The 19,164-nt window shown below is 37.6% G+C and overlaps 1 pseudogene; it reads left to right on the top strand.

The window, feature by feature from the left end:
- The first annotated feature begins 17,849 nt into the window (after nucleotides 1-17,849).
- On the top strand, nucleotides 17,850-18,586 carry LOC138378339 (dnaJ homolog subfamily C member 2 pseudogene; annotated as a pseudogene).
- Nucleotides 18,587-19,164: the final 578 nt, after the last annotated feature.

Here is a 19,164-nt window from a genome sequence, read left to right as displayed (position 1 = left end):
AGCTGGGACTACACATGTACACCACCATGACCAGCTAATTTTTTTCTATTTTTAGTAGAGACTGGGTCTTGCCCTTGTTCAGGCTGGTCTCAGAACTCCTGACCTCAAGCATTCCTCTCTCCTCGGCCTCCCAGAGTGCTAGGATTACAGGTGGGAGCCACTGGCCTGGCCTATTTGCAATTAGGAGCAATCCTTAACACAGCACAGAGTGAGAAGTGCTTAGACCCAAATTTTCAATAAGTATGGAAGATGGTTTACTCCTACTGGAAAGAAAAGACTTTTTGAGAAAAAACAGTAATCAAGAGATTTATAAAAAATGCCAGCCAATGCTTTAGAGAGGGTAATATATTAAGACAGATACTGTCATTACTGCCAGTAAGAATATGAATTGGTTTAATGTTTCTGGGAATGTGATTTGCATGCAAAGCCTTAAAACAGCCAATTTTAGAAAGTAACCCTAATGAAATAATTTGAAATACAGATGCTGTCATTTGTAATAGAGAAAAAGTATTTAAAAACCCCTAAGTATACACACAATAAAGGAAGACTAAATTAAGGTTTATCTTGATGAAACCATTTAAAAGGCTGTATATTTAGCTCTTATTAACATGAGTAAATGTTTTAATTTCAAGTTTCATGAGGACACAGCCCTTATCTAGCTTGTTTTTACTGTTGTATCCCTAGGACACAGAATAAGGCCTAGCACATAAATGTTTAATAAATATTAGGTAAATAAATGAAAAAGTAATGTTAAGTGAAAAGAATATAAAATTTGACAAAATGTGATTTCTGTGACAAACCTGTATAGCAAAAGAATTGGAACCACGCACAACCAAATGGGAAAAGAAGTCATGGCCAATTTTAAAAAACAGCTTTATTGAGGTATAACTTGACATACCATAAAACTCACCAACTGTATGTGTATAGTTCAATGACTTCATTTATATTGGGTCATTAAATATGAAATGTCCGATTTTGAATCAAGACTGTAGTTTATTATATCTCAAACAAGAAGCAGTACAATGCATCAAAGTATGGGCCTAAACTATCGACACAGTTTTGCCATCTTAATGGCAGCTTCTTTATGCCAGCAGCAAAGAAGCCTGGAGAGCCAGTGGTAATGAAATCACAAAAGGCATTTTCCACAGCTTGTTGAGAGTTTAATATTTTTCCTTGCAAGAAGTGGTCCAAAGCCTGGAGGAAGTGCCAGTTGGTGCACAGTCTGCTGAATACAGTGGGTGACAGGAGTTTCCAAGTCCAGTTTTTGTAGTTTGAGCAGCGTCGTTTGTGAGACATGTGCTCAAGCGTTGTCTTGCAAGAGGATTGGCCTGTCTCTATTGACAAATCTCAGCTGCTTAATCGCAAGCATCCTCATCATTTTGTCCTGTTGGTTGCAGTAGACATCCACTGTAATCAACTGACCAGGTTTCATGAAGCTGTAGTGGATAGTACCAGTGCTGGACCACCAAACAGACCCCATTAGATTTTTTTGATGAATATTCGGTTTTGGACTGTGTTTCATCACATCTTTATCTAACCATTGTGCCAAACACTTGAAATTGTCAAAAAGAATCCATTTTTCACCACACATAACAATATGGTGTCAAAATGGTTCCCCTTTATTTCGTGACAGCAAAGAAAGGCAAGCTTCAAGATGATTTTTCTTCTCATGCTCGTTTAATTCTTGTGGAACCCATGTATCCGGCTTCTTTACCTTGAGCATTTGTTTTTTTTTTTTGGTTTTTTTTTTTTTTTTTTTGAGACAGAGTCTCACTCTGTTGCCCGGGCTAGAGTGAGTGCCGTGGCGTCAGCCTAGCTCACAGCAACCTCAAACTCCTGAGCTCAAGCGATCCTCCTGTCTTAACCTCCCAAGTAGCTGGGACTACAGGCATGCGCCACCATGCCCGGCTAATTTTTTCTATATATATTTTTAGCTGTCCATATAATTTCTTTCTATTTTTAGTAGAGATAGGGTCTCACTCTTGCTCAGGGTGGTCTCGAACTCCTGAGCTCAAACGATCCGCCCACCTCGGCCTCCCAGAGTGCTAGGATTACAGGCGTGAGCCACCGCGCCCGGCCTACCTTGCGCATTTGTTTCAAGTGGTCCAAAAATGTTGGAAAATAACGTCAGACCTTGCTGCTAATTCATGTGTAGGTTTAGATGGATTTGCTTCCACTGCAGCTTTTGGCTCATCATTATCCACCTTGGTCTCAGGTCGCCCACGTAGCTCATTTTCAAGATTAAAATCACCCGAAGGGAACTTCTCAAACCATAGAGTACCGTGCGTTCATAGCCACATCCTTCCCAAACACTTCATTGGTATTTCGAGTTGTCCGTGCTGCACTGGTTCCCCGATGTAACTCATATTCGAAAATTACACAAAATTTTGACTAATTTGAAAGATAACCACAAGCCAAAACGTGTGTTTACAAGACTGAGGATGTACCTTCACAATAAAAATAAAACAAATGTCACAGTGAAATGTCAGAGATATCAACTGTGAAAGTTAGTACTTAAGGAAATTGGACATTTCATACTTAATAACCTAATACACCTGTGCAATTATCCAATAATCCAGTATCATGGTCAATATTCGTTTTGTCACTTGACCTTTTCTATATTGCAAAGAACCTATCCTTGAAACTTTCACAGAAAGCTGAGTGGAGTTGAACTCTAAAATACCTACAAAATTACTTTCTGATCTTCTGAGTTCACTTCTTCAATTTGACACATGCCTCAGAGGGGACTCCCGCCGCCCGGCCTAGGGGACGGATACTGCGGGGGAGCAGGCGCGGCGCCAGCCAGGAACCCGGCCGCGGTAGGAGCGGCGCTCGGCCGGCAGAGGGAGCCGGTCTCCCAGCGCTCGGCAAGAGGCGGGCGGCGCCGTCCGCGGGGCTGGGCGGAGGGGGCAGGGTTGAGTTAAGGCGGCGGCGGCGGCTGCGGCTGGAGGGAGCGCCCGGTTCGCCGCTGGGGGCGAGGTCCCGGCGTGGGGCCGCGCGACGGGGCCGCGTCCTGGCCCTCAGGCCCGGGGCCCGTGGACTCCCGCGCTCCGCCAGCTCCCGGTGAGTAGGCCCCGGCGCCGGCAGCTCCGGCCTCCGCGCCCCTGCTCGTCCGAGGGCGCCCGGGACTCCCCTGCGCGGGGTCGGTTTCTCGGCCGGGCGAGGGGCGCCGCAGGCCCGGCCGGGTCGGGACCGGTCCCAGCCGCCCGGCTTCTTCCCTCGGCCGCCCAGGGGCGAGTCCGGCGCGGCGCGGAGCTCGGCCGGGCGAGTGGAAGCTCGTGGAGTTCTGAGGAAGAATGGGCTGCGGGTCGGCCGACGCGGGGTCGGGGCTGGGGCCTGCGCAGGGGGCGGGCCGGGGCTCACCCTGAGGCGGAGTTGGCGGCCGACTGGGGAGCGTGGAAGGGGCTAGGGAGGGTGAGGGTGACAGCGGGGGACCAGGGCGTGAAGAGCAAATAAGTTCGCCTTTCTAACCAGACCACTTGTCATGGGGAAGGGTGGGTCGTGGTGGAGACGCCAAAGATCCGAACCCTGTACCTTCTCCCATTTATTATTGGTGCTTTCACGTGTGAAGTCGGTGAGCGCACTTCTTTTTGGCTCAGGGGGGAGTTGAGAAGCTGTAGTTGAGAAATCGGCCCTAATGGAGAAGAGATGGAATTCTTCGAATACACTGGATCGGAATAGTCATGTATTGGATGGGAATAAGTGCTATTTATGAAAAGCATTTGCTCAAAATGTGTCACTTTTCTTTCCATGATAGCTGTATGCCTCGGTGGCTCTTCAAGGGCAGAGTTAACCTTGGAGAGTAGTGGTATGGGTAATTCTAATCTTTGGGATTGATATATCCACCTGCCTCAGATTTGCTTCCCTAATTACATCCTAACTATATCGAAGTTTACATTCCTTGTGTGCACCCTGGTGAGGCAGTGATGGGAGGCGGAACATGGCAGTGTGCAAAGAGCAACAGGCCTGGGATTTTAAAATGTTACAGAGATTCATTCATTCGTTCAGCATACTTGATCAATAGCTGCGGAGGCTGGGTCACATCATGGTCCTGTGGATAACTGAAGAGTTCATGGCGTTATTACTTTTCAGTAGCTTTTTGAAAATGTTTTGATGTACTTTTCTTAAAGGTGTTTATTGGATGAACCAAATTGTACTTGCCTGGGCTCCGGAGCAGACCAATTTTAGAATCTTATTTAGACATGAGTAAAAATTACAGAAGAAATAAGCACAAGTTCCTGGAGGGAGAAATCCTGCATCTGATTTTTCTCATTCTGTTAAAACATCGTGGAGGTTTATTTATTTTAATATTTATAATACCTAGTTGCTTTGCCTTGCTTTAAGCACACCTGTTAATGGAAATCAAGGTTTTTATATAGGTATATATGTATGTATATAAAATAGACTAGGAAGTGATTGCTCACAGTATCAAAATACTGTTTCCTTTTACAAAAGGCTTGCCATATGTTGATCTACTCCCCCTGAGAAAATATAACAGAAACAGTCTCTATTTTTGTAACTAACTCTGTGACATTTTGGAACTGATCAACCTTTCTGTGCTTCAGTTTCCTCATCTGTAATATTAGGAAAACATTTGCACTCCAGCAACAGATTTGGCTGTTGTGAGCCTAGAGGGAGTTAATTGTTATGAAATTGCTTTCAACAGATGAAAGGGTTATGTTTCTGTGAGGTAGTAACATCTGCACATCTCTCAGGGTGCTTACACTTTCTACCTTGTATTGTTATTTTATCTCCTCTTGAGAGCAAGGTAGGCCCTTCTCTGATTTTATCTTTATGTTTAAGGCATGGGGTAGGGGTGTGTGTGTGTGTGTGTGTGTGTGTGTTGGATATTGACACTGCAAATTTTTGTTGAATAAACAGGATTCAAATCAGAAAAATGTATTCACTTTACACTTTACCAGAATACACCTGTAATCTGCCATGAGACATCTATAGCTGTGATTCTCTCCATGGCCTTTAAAGGAATATAGGTTTGAATTGGATGTCTTGGTGAATTTTAAAAAAAATACAGTAACACTTAAGTGTTTGGCCTGTCTTTTTAATTTTTTAATAAAGCATGAAATGTTGGAAATTAACTTACATTTTAAAAATTTAATTCAGTAAAAGTTTGTCCCAAGGCTAGGCAAGTTTAATGTTATTCAAATTGTTTAAAACATTTTTTAAAAATTTTGTGAAATGGTGAGGTTTTCTTGCCATTGCTATCTGCTGTAGAAAGCAAAAGGCCTTTCGACAGACCAGGGATTGATGCAGGTGAATGGTAGGCTATTTGTTTCTCAAGCTTTTTGTGTGTTTGGTTTTGTTATTCAGTTTAAATTGTATTCTGTGATCTATCTTAGTTGTAATTTCAAATTTTTATTGATGTCTGAGGATGATAGAGCTCGAGCATATTTAGTTATTTCTATCTGTTCTTTTACTTCAAATATTGGATTTTACTAGAATATGGCATACAGCAAGTAGTAAAGGTTGATCAGAATTTGTTATATATAGCCTCATTTGTAAACTAAAGATTCATGTATTTTCATTCACTAACTTGTTCAAACAGTGTAAAGTACCTTTTATGTTCAGGGCATGTTACTAAATGCTAAACAGGTGCAAAGCATTGTTCAGCAGATCAAGTATATGCACAAATAACTAACTCCATAAATTGGCTCATATTTTGTCCTTTTCACGTTTGATGATGCAGAAAGTACATTTAGATGGTTAAGGAAACGTTTCTTTTTATATCAGGACTTCTTAGGAGTACTGAAAACCTATGAAAAGCATCTATGTAATGTAGCAATAACTGTATGTGGAACATCTGTTTTTTATTTCGGTATTCTTGTGGTGGTATTTTTCCTTGAACAGTTATACTGTTCTACCATTTTTTCCTACCCCAGGAGCTTAAGTGGTAAAAATTACTTGGATAGTCTTCAGATATAATCTATTATTTTTCTCTTCACATTTGAACGTCTGAGAATGTTCCTGTGGATTCTTCAATTTGCTTCTTCCATGTGTGGTGCCGTTACTTTTATTTTGCAGTGATCTCAGTTGGTTAAAATAAAATGCTAATAATTTATAGAATGTAGGGTCATTTAGATGATCTAGTCTTACTTGTTTTTACCTTTGAATGAATTGAGGGTCATGGAAGTGATCTGCCTAAGTTGTTGCCATTGGGCAGTAGCAGAATCCAAGTCTTCTGCCATCCAGTGTAGTGTTCATTCCATCAGTCCGTGTCATGCCGGGGTGATTCAGCGTGATAGTTGACACCTGAAACAAAAATTGTAGTGAATGGGGAATGAAAGATCACTTTGGATATTCAGCTTAGGTATTGAATTTAAGATACTTCTTAACATTAAATTTCTGCAATGAAAATATAGTTTGAAAATATTGGTATTGATCTATATCAGTGATATGGTAATCACTGGGCATTATTTAGTTTGCTCAATTTTAAATCTGCTTTGATGAATACCTTCTTAACAAAAATGTCTTTGAGGTTATCTGGACCTAGCGATACTTCATGGAATTTAAGTATTACAGTGAGGGGAATTTATTATGCCAGGGGTTAGGTACCTCGAGACCCAAACAAATAGGTTAAATTATTTTAAAAATTAGCAGTTGCTTGTTTCACCTACTTTCAGACTTGTGGAATTTTTTTAAAAGTATGAGGTGCTTCAGTTGTTACGTAAAGCTTAGATAAATAGCACAGGTATGAACTCTATACTTAATGTTATATTGAAAATCTCATTTGTGATATCAGTTTTCTATAGGTACCTATAACATATAATTTATTTTAAAGAAAAAAGCATATTCTCTTTAAACTGATAATCTTCACATAAATACTGAAGCATGACATATTTCTTTATTCTATTTGGGCTATTGAGTAATATGCCTATTTTGTGTTACATTAAGAACCCTTCTGTGACCCTCAATTCATTCATTTCCTCATACTGTAGTTTTTTTCTGGCATCCTCTTTTCCTACCTTACTCTTCCAAACTCTACTACATCTAAATACTGCCAATTGTGAAGCTGGCTTGGATACTCTTGTGGAAGAGGAAATGTGCTAGAATAGCTCTGAAAAGTAGCAGCAGCAGCAGCAACAAAACACAGGGAGGGGAAACTTGGCCTAGGGGGTATGAAAATCTCATAATGCTATTCTTATTTGAAAATTGTGGCGTTGGCACAAGAAAAGACAAATTATTAATAGTGAGCCTAGGGTCGTGGATAAGTGGGAATATACTCGATAATAAAGATGGGCTTTTTTTTCTTCATGTACTATTTCTAGCCCATAGAAACGTGCAAAGAGTAATATAACAAATGTCCATCTACCAGGATTGGTGATATAGAAAACAGAATACTTTATCTTACTTTAGTTTTGGTGTTGTTTATTTGTTTGTTTGTTGAGACAGGGTGTCACTCTGTTGCCCAGGCTGCAGTGTAGTGGTGCGATCACACAGCTCACTGCAGCCTACAACTCCTGCCTCAGCCTCCCAAGTAGCTGGATTATAGCTGCACGCGACCATGCCCTGCTAATTTTTAAATTTTTTCTGAAGACGGGATCTTGCTATGTTACTCAGGCTGGTCTCCAGCTCCTGGCCTCAATCAATCCATCCTCCAGCCTCAGCCTCCCAGAGTGCAGGGATTACAGCAGTTTTTATTTTAAGAAATAAAGTGTTGCAGATTGTACCTCTTCTTCCATCTTTCTCCTTCCTTCCTTAGATGTAACTGTTATCCTAAAGTGGATGTATATCTCACATGTGTTTATGCTTTTATTATATGTGGATTATAAATTAGTATTGTTTTCTGTGTTGCTTACGTGTGAATATCATTCTGTAAATTCTCTACTTTTTTGAGGTTTATCTTTTTGAAACATTAAACTCTAGTTAATTCACTGTAACTGCCGTATGGTATTTTATCATATGAATATACCACAATTTATCCATTTTATTGATAGGAATTTAGGTTTTTCTAAAATTTTCCTGTTGCAGTGCTGCAGTAAATACCTTTTGTAAGAAAGCATGTGAGTTTCTCTAGGCTATATACCTGTGAGTGAAATTGCTGAGTTGTAATAGGATGGCATTTGAGATCTGGGCAGGAAGACGGTCATGTTCCTTAAGTGTTTTGTTGGGATAATTAACTATCAATTAGGAAAGAAAATACAGCCAGATCCCTCCTTAGAAAAAAAAAAATAGGTGATTAAGGAGCTAAATATAAAAAAATTAAAACTTTAAAAAGTATAAGGAATATATAGAAGAATATTTTTATAATTTGAGAGTGGAGAAGGTCTTTGAAAAGATGAAAGAAGTTGTGGATTCTGGAACAAATATTTATAACAAAGGCAGAAAAGGAATGAATATTCAGAATATACACAGAAGGAGAGAGAGAGATTTGAGCGGTATCTCAAAGCCCCATGTGCTCTCCCCTACCTGTTCTAGGGCTCACCTCCTCTGTCCCTCTGTCCCTACCTCCTTCAGCCTCCTTGACTTTGCCAGTTTGCTTTTGCCTCCAGCCTCTGTAGTGCCTCCTCCTGGAATGTTCTTGTCTCATCTCTCCTAGGAGAGAAGAGGTGGATCTGTTTTGAAACATATAACTCTTCCCTTCTCATCTCTCAAGGGTCAGAACTGGACCAAAAGCACCTTTGTGGGAATTAGAAAAATGGCACCTCTATCAGACCTACATAGGCAAAGTGCTCTGTCCTCCAGAGGACACAGCTCTGAGCCAGGGAACCAGACATGGAGAGCAAAATGTAGGCAGTTTTTCATTTTCCTCTGTCACCAACTTGTCCAGGTGCATTTATTAAGAACAGGAGAACACCTCCATTCCAAGCACCATGAGTTTTGAGTTGCAGACTGTGCTCCCCAAGTATTTTACTGAGATGTGAGGTATTCAGCTATCCCGATGATGTGTTCCACAATCTCATCCCTCAGTCTCGTCTCGTGCTTCTACTCATAGGAGTGTTTTATTTCACATGCTCAGCAGTACAGCACCCACAACTTAGCAATGGTTATTTTTCTCCTTTTGTTATGCTATTAAAACACACTTCTGTTATAACTAAACAGAACTTCAACTTAATCATAATTATGACTGCACATTTGTGATCCTCTTAATCAAATACTATTTCATGTTAAAATTATTAATATGACTTTTCTATAAACCTATGGATCTTAGCACAGGATAGCAGCTTATCCTGTTTATATTCAGCATGATGTGCTCTCATGTGTCATCTGTGATCCTCTAAAAAATAAGTCCTCCATATGGCCTCAGTCAGGACCACTCCTTTCACAGACTTCTATTGCCTGAAAGTTTAATTCTTTCTGCCATCTCCAACCCAAACATATCATTTGTTGTCATCAATATGACTTCATTTCTCAATCCAGTTGGCTTTTTTAGGACTTGATTTGTTTGCATACTTGTAAGATTTCAACTCCACTTGAAGCTTTTTTCTCCACTCCTTAAAGAAAAAACTGTTAACCAGGAATCCTATACCAAGGCAAGCTATCAAAAATAAAAGCAAAATAAACACAATCCAGACAAACAAAACCAGAAAATTTGGTGCTAGCAGGCCAAACCTATGGACAATATTAAAGTAAACTTTTTTAGGCTGAAATCAACTAATTACAGAAAGGTACTCATTTATATTCACATAAAATGAGAAAGAGTACTAGTAAAAGTAATCATGTCATTGTAAAAGATAATGTAAAAGCATATTTCTTTTCCATTCCTATCTTAACCAATTTTTAAAAATTTTGTAAAATGCGAGTATAATTTTATTGTTGGACCTATTATGAGTATAAATTTAATACATTTTCCAATAACAACACAAAGAAAGTAAACGAGGACAAAGCTGTTTTGGAATAAAGAAATATCTCCTGATATTAAATTGAATATACTTGAACAAATAAAGAGAACAAGAAATGATAAATAAGATGATTACTATCACAAAAGTTGTAGCTATGTAATTGTTCTCTCTTTTCACCAAAATAAATAAAATCATATAAAATAAATATATAAATGTATCAAGTTTGTAACATATATAGATATGTATAAAATTAATACCACAAATATGAGAAAGAGGAATAGAAATATGTAAAATCAACACTGTATATATCATCAGTATTAAGTCAGTATAAATATGAAGCAGATTCTGATGAGATGTATATTGTAAGCCCTAGAGCAATAAGTAATGAGTTAACTCCAAAAATATATGGATAAAGTTATGAAATTACAATATTATATAAAAAATTTCTTATGAAAAAAGAAAGCAGTAAAGGTAGAAAAAATAATAAAACATAAAAGAGATATAAAAAACAAAAATAGTATAACAAATACAACTATATAATAACAGTAAATATTAAAAAATCAAGCAATTCAGAAAAGCTACGATTGTCAGACTGAATATAAAAATAAGATATGTTGTCTACGACACACTCACTTTGAATCCAAAAACACAAATAATATGAAAGTGAAAACTTAGAAACACCCCAACAGTAGCCATAAAAAAGCTGTAGTTTCTATTCCAAAATCATAAAAAAAATAGAATGTAAAGAAAAAAAAAATACTAGGTATGAAGTGGGGCATTCAATAATGATAAAATGGCCAGTTTCCCAGGATATCACAAAAATTATAAACATATATGCACCTAAAATATCAGCAGCGAAACACTTATATCCAAAACTGTCAAAAATGAAGAGAAATATTTCAACAATAAAAGAGTAGTAGGGGATAAAGTGCGGATGGTTAATGGTACAAAATATAGTTAGTTAGATAGGCAGAGTGAATGATATTTGATAGCACAACAAAGTGACCACAATCATCAGTAAGTTAAGGTATACTTTAAAATAACTAAAAGAGTGGAATTTGAATATTCCCAGCACAAAGAAATGTTAAATGCCTGAAGTGATGGGTACCCCAATCACCCTGATTTAATTAATTCACATTATATGCCTGTATCAAAACATCATGTGTACCGTATAAAGATATACAACTATTAGATACCTATAATGATTGAAAGTTAAAAAATAAATAAAATGAAAAATCAACAATTGTTGGAGATTTAAATACTCCACCTTCAGTAACAGATAAACACAAACAAAAGATCAACAAGGAAATAGAGCACCTGAAGAAAACTAACTAGACCTTACAGACATGTATAGTATAATCCACCAAACAGCAAAGTTCATAGTCTACTTAAGTGTACATGGAACATTCTTTTGGATAGGATATATTCAAGGCCATAAAAAATAAAATGAAAGGATTTAAAAATACAAAGTATGTTCTCTGACTACAAGAGAAAAATTCAAATTAATAATAGCTAAAATTTTGGACATATATGTGGACATTAAATAATAAAATTCTAAATAACTAATGTGTTGAAGAAATCTGCAAGAAAATTAGAAATTATTTTGACATGAATGAAAATGAAGACCCAACATAGCAAAACATGGTATGCAGCAAAAGTTGTTCTCAGAGGGAATATAGTAGTAGTAAATGCCTACCTGAATAAAGAAAGATTTAAATCAATAACCTAAGGTTAGCTAAATATTTTTAATATAAATAAATTACTTATTTTGCCTGGACCAAAGGATATCAGCTGGAATAAAAAATAGTCATGCCAAAATGCCTAGCAGGAAAGAATTGGCAGTAAAATGATTTGGGGATTAGGTCTTTGAAAAGTGCTTGCAGAGTTCAGATAACTTAAAAGACAATGTGTATTATCAGGGCCAGGTACAGTCAGGAAAGACATAGGAAGGCCTTAAACACACATGTCAATTTGACCCTTATGCTCTGGAGAACCAGGAAACATAAGCAAAAGCAAAGTTGAAAACTTATTTTCTGAGTAATAAAGCTATACCACATGAAATAGTCAGAGCACAGCTTTAAAGAATTAGATATATATTTTTTAGGAGGGAAGCAGACAAGTATATTTCTGTCAGATCACTAGCTGACTACCTAGCTAATGAACTAGAGACTTCAGTGGCCATTCACAGCAAATAATAACTGGATTATAAAGAGAGTTTGGAAAACTCACTGAACAAATAAATAAAACTCACAATAATCAGTCACAATAACCCAAACTAAATGGAAAAATTCTGATTTCTAGTATTATATCCCAAATATCCACTTTTAAACAAAAAGTTACAAGTCATGAAAAGAATGATGAAAATATTGCTTGCTAACAAGAAATCAACATAAACTGCACTTGAGGAAGCCTAGACAATGGCTTATGAGAGAAAATCTTTATGTTAACTGCCTTAAATATATTTGAAGAGCTAGAAGAAAACATGTACAAGTAACTATAGTGAACCAAGAAGATGGGATATCACCAGAAAATATCAATGAAGTAGAAATTTTTTAAAATGAGCCAAAAATAAATTATGAACCTGAAAAGTACAATAAATGAAATAAAAACAATTTAAGAGAGCCATTAAACAGCAGATTTAAGCACACAGAAAAAAGAATCAGCAAATCTGAACATGGTTTAATTTTAATTATTCAGTCTATCAAAGAGGAAAAAAAAGGAAGAAAAATGAACAGATCCTAAGAGATAGGCAGTTGAACATCAAGTGTACCTACACAGGCATTATAGAATTCAAAAGAAGGAGAAGGAAAAGAGAAAGGGGCAAGATTATTTTTTAAAAATAACCAGTTAAAACTTTCCAAACATTATAAAAGGCATAAATTGCACAACTCCAAGAATCCTCATGAGCTCCAAGTAGGATAAACTAAAAGAGATCCACACTTTGTAATTAAGCTTTTAAAAGCCAAAGACAGATAAAAAAAATTTTGAAAGCAGTAAGAGATAATTGACTCTTCATTTACAAGGCATGCTCACCAAGTTAACAGCTGAATTTTCATCAGGGCGGGTGACAGCAGAATTACTTATTCAACTACTGGATGTTGGTGGAATTTACCAACCCAGAATCCTATCTCCAGAAAAAAAGTCCTTCAAAAATAAACTGAGAAAGTAAGAAATTTCCAGATAAACATTAAGACTTTTTTCTTTTCTGGTAGACCTATACTATGAGAAATGCTAAATAGTATCCTTCAGGCTGAATGAAAGGGCAGTAGGCAGTAACTAAAGCCATATAAAAAGAAAAAAACAATACCAGTAAAGATAATTACATAGAAAAATATACATGAGAGTATTAATTTTTTTTGTTTAAATGCCTTTTTTCTTATTTTTAATTTTTCTACATAATTTAAATGACTAATAAACCATAATTGTAATATGTTAATGAGTGCAATGCATACAGATGTAACATCTGACAAAAACAACGTAAAGAGGAAGAAACATGTATAGAATATGCTGGTTTGGATATAAAATCAAATTTAAAGTGATAATTTAAAGTAAATACTTATAAAATTTATGATAGTAATTGTAATCTCTGAGGCAATAAATAAGAGCACATAAATTATATATACATAAATATATAAATTATACGCATAAATTATAAATATAGATAAGAAAAGAGAATCAAAATTGTACTCTAAAAAGTTCAGTGAAACAAAAAGTAAGTAATGGACAAATTGAACAAAACAGAGAATATAAGGCATTTTATATGGCCTTCTGTGTGTGGATTTTTTCACATAATATTTTCAGACTCATTCTAGCTGTAGTACATGTCATAATTCATTCATTTTGATTGTGAAACAGTATTCTATTGTATGGATATAATATATACTGCTTTTTTTTCCAGTAGTTGATAGATATTTAGGTTGTTTCCACTTTATGGCTACTATAAATCGTGTCACTGGGGGCATTTACATATGAATCTTATATGATCACACGTTTTTATTTTGGGGGTACATACTTGGAAGTGAAATTGCTGGGAATTCTGTGTATAACATCCTGAGAAATGACTCTACATTCCAACCAGCTATGTACGAAGGCTCCACATTTTCTACAGCCTTGCTATCATTTGTTAAATTATAGCCATTCTAAGTGGGACCTTATTGAAGCATTGATATGCATTTTCATAACTAACTATATACATATTTTCATCTGTTTATTGGCAATCCATATAACTTTTTAGAAGGAATGTCCATTAAAATAATCTTCCTTTTTCTAATAATTCGCGAATTTATTTTTTAAATAGTAAGAGATCTTTTTGTATGTTATATTCAACTAACATCAGATATATTATTTGCAAATATTTTCTTGCATTCAGTTACTTCTCTTTTCATTTTTAGAGTTGAATGTATAAAGGGACAATGACCATATTATGTGTAAAAATAGAACTCTGAACCACAACCTACAGCAATTATCCCAGGAAGCCAACCTACCATCTTCTGAAACTAGTCCAAGCGATGAAACTATTGTCTGCAGCAACCGGTTCAGGAAGACAATCCTCTAAAACTAGGATTGTATTAACAACTGACAGCTTCTTTAATTTTCGCCTCTACTTCCAATTAAGGACAAACTAGAAAAAGCCAAATATGCACACCTAACTGAGCACATAGATGATTCAACTTCTGGTTCCCTACCTTCAACTTCCTCATGGCAACAGCCTCCAATCAGGGAATACCTGAAGATTTCCATTTTTTTTTCGATTATAAAACTCCCCACTCCTTTGCTGACCTTTGACTCTTCACTCAACACGATTGATGGCTGCTGACCCCCTTGCAATAGCAAGCCCTGAATAAATAAGCTTCCCTTTTAGTAAACACTCCTTGTATTTATGCACACGTTTACTGAAATTCTTGTGCCTACCTCTCTAAATAGCATAACCTTGCCAGGGATTATGTGGACCTTTAATTTGATGAATATTGACTAGAACAACATTGTTCACTTGGGAGGCACTTTTAAAAAATAAAATTGGGAGGCAGAAAACTCCACATAAAATTCTGAATTAAAAATTGCTTCACTAGTTATCACAAGAATGGGAAAACAAACACCATATGCACTAACCATTAAATTGGAGCCAGTTGATCAACACTTATGTGCACATATGGAAATAACATTCAGCAGAAATCAAGCAGGAGAGGATGGATAAATTCACACCTAAGGGTACAATGCACACTATAGGGGGGATGGGCACACTTATAACTTTTTTTTTTTTTTTTTGAGACAGAGTCTCACTCTGTTGCCCAGGCTAGAGTGAGTGCCGTGGCGTCAGCCTAGCTCACAGCAACCTCAAACTCCTGGGCTCAAGCAATCCTCCTGTCTCAGCCTCCCGAGTAGCTGGGACTACAGGCATGCGCCACCATGCCCGGCTAATTTTTTCTATATATATATTTAGCTGTCCATATAATTTCTTTCTATTTTTAGTAGAGGTGGGGTCTCGCTCTTGCTCAGGCTGGTCTCGAACTCCTGAGCTCAAACGATCCGCCCACCTCGGCCTCCCAGAGTGCTAGGATTACAGGCGTGAGCCACCGCGCCCGGCCAGTAACTTTGACTCAAACTGTGCAACAGCAATTTTTATGTAACCAAAACATTTGTACCCCCATAATATTCTGAAACAAAATTTTAAAAAATAATAATAAAAATTGCTTCACTAAATTATTCAGTGGCCAAAGGTGATAAAAATTCATAAGCAAAAAAACTGGACTCATTTTTTTAGTAAATCCTCTCCCTTCTTTTCTCTCCCAGTTACCTCCTTGTATGCAGCTATCCTGTCTCCTCCTCGTGATTCTGATCTGTCTTGTTCTGACCGACCATTGACTCCTCCTTCCTATCCTCTTTGTCCTGACCTCTTCATTTTCCAAATGACTGTCCTAAATCCCCAAAATGCCAGTCACATCTAAAGATCTACCTCTCCCATAGTCAAGTATGTAAGCAACTTTAGAATGTAAACCTAAGATATTAGTTTAATTAAATGCTATAATTATCAATTTCCCTAAATTCAAACTAGAACATCAGATATGGACTGAATATTTTAGAATTATTTTGGGTGCATATGACCTAGGGTCATCTGACTTGCATCAATTTGTGTACATGCTGACTGGAACCAGAGATGGTAAATCCTGGATGGCAGAGTATGATTGGGGCCACAGTCCTGAATGGGGAGAAGGAAGAGAGGGCCAATCAGAATGGGCAGAAGATGCAGCCTCAGGGATGAGCAGGTCTGAGGCTCCTTCTGGTGCTTGGAGTTTGTGAGAAAGGCCTGGGTGAAAGTGCCACTCTCTCTTCCCCATCATTGTCTGGGCCTTTATGCATTTGGCACCCTCAGTGAACAGAGAATAAAACCCAGGGACACCCACAAGCTTGGATTCAATTCTAAAGATTTTTTAAACTCCAGCTCAGACCACTGTCACCTGCCTGGGACTGTGGGTGACTGTGGACCCTGAGCTGTGAATGCCTGGGCTCCATTTGGAGCCAGAGGGACAAGAAGGACAAGGAGCACCTGGTACCCATCATCCACGCAACCTTCACCAGTTCCAGAGTGAATGAATCAATCTTGATCTAGCTTGGCCAGCATGTGATGAAATCTGTTTGTGTTTCTTAATGATGTAAGGGTTTATGGAATGATATAAGCAGAAGAAAAAAATCACAGTGCTTACTGGTCAGACATCCTGTTACCCAGCAAACATTTACCAAACATACATCTGTCTATATTGTGCCAGGAACTGGTAATGCGGAAATGGATCAGATATATTTCTTGTTCTCAAGTAAGTTGGATATGAACAAATACATTTAGTAAAGTCACTATATATTTGAGGTAGAGCATAGCTAAAGAAAAATAAAACTGTATGTTATAGAGTCTGAACAGATTTTGAAAGAAGATAACATGTGAGGTAATTATAAAGATTGGGTATATGTTCTTCAGACAGATGGGTAAAAGGGGAAGGAGGGATCCTTCCAAGCCAAGGAGCATGATCTAAAAAGCAAGAAATTATGAAATAGCTTGTTGGGTTAGAAAAATGCAGAAATGTTCACACAACTAACATGTTCACACTGTGTCTCCCAGACCTAAACACATTCAGGAACACATTGGGTCCTGAATGAATGAATCAATGAATGATGTCTGGTAGAGAAGAGCACAGGGTGTAGAGTCTGCTTGCATGCTTACTTTTGAATTTTTTAAAAATAACCTATATTACATAGGGTATATAGAGGAGTCAAATTCATAGAAACAAAAAGTAAAATAGTGGGCCGGGCATGATGGCTCACACCTGTAATCCAAGTACTCTGGGAAGCTGAGGTGGGAGGATCACTTGAGCTCAGGAGTTCAAGACCACTCTGAGCAAAAGCAAGACTTTGCCTCTACTAAAAATAGAAAAAATTAGCTGGACATAGTGGCACATGCCTGTAATCCCAGCTACTTGGGAGGCTGAGGCAGGGGGATCGCTTGAGCCCAGGAGTTTGAGGTTGCTGTGAGCTAGGCTGACACCACAGCACTGTAGCCTGGGCAACAGAGCAAGACTCTGTCTCAAAATGTTTTTTTGATTCTTGGAGAGAATTTTCTTATTTAGATGAAGAAGGAAAAGAAAAAGAAAAAGCAGAATATCATGATGAGAGGAGATGGCTTGAAAAATAGAACAGAGCAACAAGGGCACAGGGAATAAAAGAAGAAACGAACAGAATAAGAACATTAGTTTACAGTGCATATAGATGTGATCCAAGGATAAAAAAATGAAGGAAGAAGAAAAAGCCAAGAAAGAAGCAGCAAAGAAAGCAAAAGCGGAAGCCAAATGGAAGGAGCAAGAAGCTAAAGAAAAACAAAGACAAGCTGAATGAGAACCTGCTTGGTTAGCTAAGGAGAGAGAAGAAGAGGAAGTTAGACAGAAAGCATTATTGGCAAAGAAGGCAAAAGATATCCACAAAAAATGCCATCAAAAAGGAAAGGCAAAAACTCCGAAACTCAGACAAGAGCGGGAATCACCTTTCTGACAATGAGGCTGAGTGGGTAAAATGATGGAAGAAGTTGAAAACTTTGTGATCGACTTGAACTCCCAAGTTTGCAGTGCTTGAGGGAAACACAGCATCTGCAAAAGAAGTAGGAAACACTGCTCTGGAAAAACAGACTGAAGAAATAAATGAGCAAATTAGAAAAGAGAAAGAGGAAGCTAAAAATCAACTGGCAACGGTGGAAATGGCAGTTAAAATTGGTCAGAAGGTGATCTGCAATTACTAATTAAAGCTGTGAATCTTTTCCCTGCTGGAATAAATTTAAGATGGGAGTTATTGCTATTTACATGAGCATACATTCTTCTTCTGGAGTCAAAAGAAGCACCAAAGATGTTACTGGCAAAGCAAAGAGTCTCCAAAAACTTGACCCTCCTCAAAAAGATGACATAAATAAAAAGGCATTTGATAAATTTGAAAAAGAACATGGAGCAGCAGCTCACACAGACAATGCGATACCTTCAGAACGATTTGAAGGTCCACACACAGATTTCACCCATGGACAACAGAGGAACAGAGCTTTTGGAACAAGCTTTGAAAATATACCCAGTAAATACATCTGAAAGATGGGGAGAAAATAAATAGCAGAAGCGGTGCCTGGCAGGACAAAGCAGGACTGCACGAAATGATGTAAGGAACTTGGGGAGACGGTAACGGCAAGGAAAGCTGCTCAAGAGCAAGTGCTGAATGCAAGCAGAGCCAAGAATGACATGACAATCTGTGTTGTGTGTGCATTTTTATAATAAAACTGAAAACACTGTAAATAAAATAAAGTGCTTAGTGAATTAGGACTTATAAATGAAGAAAAACTAAAAAACACAGTATATGTAGGAGAGCAAGAGTGAAAGCGCGTGTGAGACAAAGAGAGCAAGAGCAAGAGAGAGAGGAGAGTGAATGAACCATAAACCAAGATAATGACTGTGAGAAACAGAAACGTGGGAATTTTAAGTAGTTCGCTTCAGTTGTGGATCAACCAGGCAAAAGTAGAGGGTGATTGGATAGAAAGGTAAATGGGAATGAATCATGAAGGGGTCTTGAATAGCATTTCAAATATCTTGGCACCTATCCTAGAAAATAATGGACTCTTTGTGGAAGCTAAGCCTCCCAAAGTCCTTCTGAGTAGTCTATTTGTTAAAAATAAACTTATAAATTTCTGGAAATAATCACAGGTGTGTGTCTTAATATCAGTCACTTCTTAGCGTAGGAATTGTTAGGAATATTATTTAACCTAAATATCATGTTTAATCCCAAGTATGTAAGTGTTTCAGCATTATTTGATAGATACGGATCCATGACTTACTTTTATCCACTTCAGAGTACC

Source organism: Eulemur rufifrons, chromosome 30 (genome assembly GCF_041146395.1).
Source record: "Eulemur rufifrons isolate Redbay chromosome 30, OSU_ERuf_1, whole genome shotgun sequence".
NCBI lineage: Eukaryota > Metazoa > Chordata > Mammalia > Primates > Lemuridae > Eulemur > Eulemur rufifrons.
The sequence above is the reverse complement of the archived record's forward strand: the minus strand, read 5'-3'. Positions and strand labels throughout refer to the sequence as shown.